Here is a 4,786-nt window from a genome sequence, read left to right as displayed (position 1 = left end):
ATTTCCGGAGCGAGGAGTTAATCTTCGACATAGTCCCGTTTCGCAACGGCTATCACGCTCTGCTCGGACGAACCGCGTTTGCAAAATTCAATGCGGTGCCGCATTATGCATACCTCAAGCTCAAGATGCCAGGCCCTCGTGGAGTCATCACGGTCAACGGGAATACGGAACGCTCCCTCCGAACGGAGGAACATACAGCGGCTCTCGCGGCAAAAGTACAGAGCAGCCTTTTAAGGCAATTCTCGAGTCCGGCCGTTAAACGGCCGGATACAGCAAAACGCCCCCGAAGCAATACCAATCAAGACCACTTGGCGCGATCAGAGCACGCGTAGCAATGCGGCCCCAACCCCCGCCCGCGCATGATTGCAAGAACAACCCTCCGCGTACATCATTATGCTTTGGAGATACCATGGGCGCAGGGGAAGGGGCACGATCACAATGGACCCAGAGTGCGGCTCGACCACACCAGGGGCTCGCAAGTGTGCCCCTCCTTTTTATTATTGTTATTTTCCTTCTTTGTGTACGCAGGACTTCGTTAACCAGAGGCCCTGTCCGGCGGTGAACCTGCCGAACTCATGATGCAACAGCCAGGGAAGAAAGAAGGCTGCGACGAACACTCAGGTGGTCTCAATTACGAGCATTAAATTCGATTATATACACCAAGTCCACAGCTCACCCCTGGAGGGGGACATGTTTAATTAGTCCAAATCCCTTGCTTACCGCACTATTTGTATCAGTCCGCACTCATAGCAGACTTTCTTTTATAAATAATGCAACACCTTTTTGACTGCAATTACATTACCTTTTATATATATATGTCCATTACATGACATCTTGCGCCCGTATATTTTGGTACGGCCTAATACACCAGGGGCTTATGTTCCCCATACTATGGTGTGATAAGTCCGAACACTTTCATAAGTGCGGCACCCCGAACTTATAGCATTATATGAATCGGCTCTGAATCATGTCTTGGGTCAATAGTTGGGTTTTCCCGGCTCCCACGTTTTGGTGCCTTACGTTCCGTTCTGTCGGCTAAGGTGGCACTGGGAGAACCACTGCGATTGCGCCCCGGTTGAGCGAGGCGAGCGCCTCAGTGGAGAAAGCTAAAACTGACCGGCATGATAAGGCGAGAGACTGGTCGCTGTTCGAGAGGTTTTTTCGGGTCCTTAAAGACTCACGCCGCTTCGAGCGAAGTTCCGAACAATGTCCGACGAAGGCGTGGATAGCGCCCCGGATTCGGCCTTCCGAATACCAGGGGCTTCGCCGAAATTTAAAATTATAGAATTCTATGGCTAAGTGAGAGTGTTCAAGCATTATAAGTCCGGTTGCCTTGTTCGTTGTGTTGAGCGCCTCCCTAGATGGACCCAAAAATGGGAACAAGAGTGCTCAAGTTTACCCCGAACACCCCAGCACTCGTGGCTCGGGGGCTGAAGCCAACGACTTGCCATCTCTCAGATTTTATAAACGGTCGCACAGAAGGTAATATTTTAAATTAAAACAAGCGTTGCTCAAGGCGCATATGAACGAAAGTTTTCAGCGCACAGGATAATATATAGCAAGTTTACTCAAAGATTACATTTCTGGGGCACTCATCCGCAATATCGCGGGCTCCCTTCAGGATAGTTTTATAATACATTTCGGGCGTGCGATACTCCTTGCCCGGTGGCGGTGGGTCCGTGAGAAGCTTCTCCGCATCCAACCTGCCCCAATGCACCTTTGTGCGGGCAAGGGCCCGACAAGCACCTTCAATACAGGCGGAGCGCTTGATGACCTCCACCCAGGGGCACGCATCCACCAGCCGCCGCACGAGGCCGAAGTAGCTCCCAGGCATGGCCTGTCCAGGCCACAACCGGACTATAAGGCCCTTCATGGCCTCCTCAGCTACCTTGTGGAGTTCGACCAGCTGCTTCAGCTGGTCGCTTGGGGGCACCGGATCGCTGGCCTCAGCGTACTGAGACCAGAAGACCTTCTCCGTCGAGCTCCCCTCCTCGCCATGATAGAATGCGGCGGCATCGGACGCACTACGCGGCAGATCTGCAAACGCCCCTGGAGAGCTCCGAATGCGGGTAAGTGTCAGGTAGTTTACATTAACATGCCTGCTTTGCATGAAAAATGCCTTACCCGCCGCTATCTTCTTTACATCTTCAACCTCTTGAAGGGCCTTACGGGCCTCGGCCTTGGCGGACTTGGCACTTTCGAGAGCCGAGGCAAGCTTGGACTCTCGAGTCTTGGAGTCACGCTCCAAACTCTCATGCTTCTCCATGAGAGCCTGGAGCTCTTGCCGTACTTCCGCCACCCGTGCCTCCTGCTTTTCTCGCTCTGCCCGTTCCGCGGCCGCACTGCGTTCGGCTGCGGACACAGCCTCCTTCAGGGCTGCCACCTCGTTCGTGGCCCCTGCAATACCCATACTATCCTTGTTAATTTTATTGCAACCAAAATCCTTTTCTGTAAGGTAACTATTCAAAGTGGTGTTACTCACCTTCTTTGTCCTCGAGCTGCTTCTTGGCATGGCCGAGCTCTTGCTCGGACCGCTCGAGATCTTGCTTCAGCACACTGACCTCCATAGTCAGTGCGGCAGAGGTCAGCAGCGCAGCCTGCAAACCCATATTGACATATTTTAAGCAACCATGCGTATGTCTTGTTAGATCCTCAGTCCGGCTTTTCTTTCCGAACACCGAACTGAGCACCAGGGGCTACTGTCTATGCGGTATTACATTACATAATTTTAACTTCTTACCTCAAAGCCTGTTGCTGCAGGCTTCGGTCAGCCTGCTCTTGGCGAGCTGAACCTTCTGAATCACCGCACTCATGATAGTGCGGTGTTCTTCCTCGATGGAAGCGCCTTTAAGCGCCTCCAACAAGTTATCCGGTGCCTCCGGTTGGACGGAGGCCGCCGGTGTCACGGTCTTGCCCTTCTTTCGAAGGGGCCGCCTGCTGGACTCTGGAACCACTGCGGGTTCCGATGTAGAGTCCGGCGCAAAGTCTGGGAGGCTGCCTGACGGCGCCTCCGGAGCCTCCTCCTGATGGGTCCCCCTCTGGGATCCCACCTCGGCGTCCTCGTCGGCACGGGGGGTAGAGGCAGTCGGAAGTGAATCCACATCCAACGGGGCCAACGACCCGCTCGATGAAGCGGGAAGATCATCATCGGCCGGACTACGGACAGAATGCGGCATTAGAAGGACACTACGCGACATGAAAGAAATTGCATATCAGGGATCCGGATACTTACGATCTTGCCGGACGCCTGGCCCTTAAAGGCCACTCCTCCTCGCCAACGATGGTGTTGGCGAAACTGTCTGGGGGAATAGTTCTCCCCATCTTGGACCCTTGGGCCTCCCCTATTGGGGAAGCCTTCCTCTTCTTCTCTCCCTCCTCCGGGAGAGAGTCCTCTTCCTCCTCCTCATCTTCGGGGGAGGAGTCCGCCTCGTTGTCGGACGCCTGATTACGGGAACTCTTTCGAGTCCCCGTGGCCACCTTCTTGGCCTTCTTCTCCGGCACCACGTGCGGTGCCGGAACCAGCAGCCCTGCTAGACGGGCGTTCGCTGGGTCTTCTGGCAGGGGAGCCGGGCTGATGAGCTGCTCGGCCTTCTTCATCCATTCCTGTCAAAGGAAAAGAGAGAAATTGAAACCCTCTTAGAATCAATTTGATTACCACAAGTGTCCCGTAAAGGGGTTGAATCACTTACCTCGTCAGCCGGATGCTGCGAGCAAAATCCGCGATCTTCTGTCGCGGATGCGGGGGCTTCGGCGCCCTTAAACAGCACCCTCCAGGCGCCTTCGTATGTCGTATCAAAGAGCCCGCTTAGCGCCTGGTGTTGTTCCGGATTGAACTCCCACAGATTGAATGCCCGTTCTTGGCATGGGAGGATCCGGCGGATGAGCATGACTTGGACCACGTCGACGAGCCTGAGCTTATTGCTCACCAGCTTCTGGATGCAGGCTCGGAGTCCCATCAGCTCCTTCGGATTGCCCCACAGCAAGCCCTTCTCTTTCCAGGAGGTGAGCTGCGTGGGGATGCCAGATCTAAACTCGGGGGCCGCCGCCCATGTGGGCTCGCACGGCTCGGTGATGTAGAACCACCCCGATTGCCACCCCTTGACGGAGTCCACGAAGGCCCCTTCGAGCCAAAGGACGTTGGGCAACTTACCCAACATGGCGCCTCCGCATTCCGCTTGCGTGCCCTTCACCACCTTCGGCTTGACATTGAAGGTCTTGAGCCACAGGCCGAAGTGGGGCCGGATGCAGAGGAAGGCCTCGCACACGACGATAAACGCCGAGATGTTGAGGATGAAGTTCGGCGCCAGATCGTGGAAATCCAGGCCGTAGTAAAACATGAGCCCCCGGACGAATGGGTGGAGTGGAAAGCCCAGTCCGCGGAGGAAGTGGGGAAGGAAGACGACCCTCTCATGGGGCCCAGGGGTAGGGATGAGCTGCCCCTCGTCGGGCAGCCGATGCGCGATATCGTCGGAGAGGTATCCGGCGCTGCGCAGCTTGGTGATGTGCTCCTCCTTAACGGTGGAGGCAAACCATTTGCCTCCCGCTCCGGACATATTCGGAGAAGGTCGAGGCGAGATGCGCGAGCTTGGGCGTTGGAGCTTGAGTGCGCAGGAGATGGATAAGCAAAGGAGGAAGAAGGCATAGGTGAGAAGGTAAATCCTTATCCCTTATATATAGGCGGACAAAAACTATGCGTCCCCCACCGACCTGGTAAAACCCGCTTATCTCCCAAGCGCCACCATCAATGGCGCGGTTGGGTTACCCACGTCCGTATTGATGAGAATCC

Source organism: Triticum aestivum, chromosome 1B, assembly GCF_018294505.1.
Source record: "Triticum aestivum cultivar Chinese Spring chromosome 1B, IWGSC CS RefSeq v2.1, whole genome shotgun sequence".
Taxonomy (NCBI): Eukaryota; Viridiplantae; Streptophyta; class Magnoliopsida; order Poales; family Poaceae; genus Triticum; species Triticum aestivum.
Note: the sequence above shows the minus strand (reverse complement) of the source record.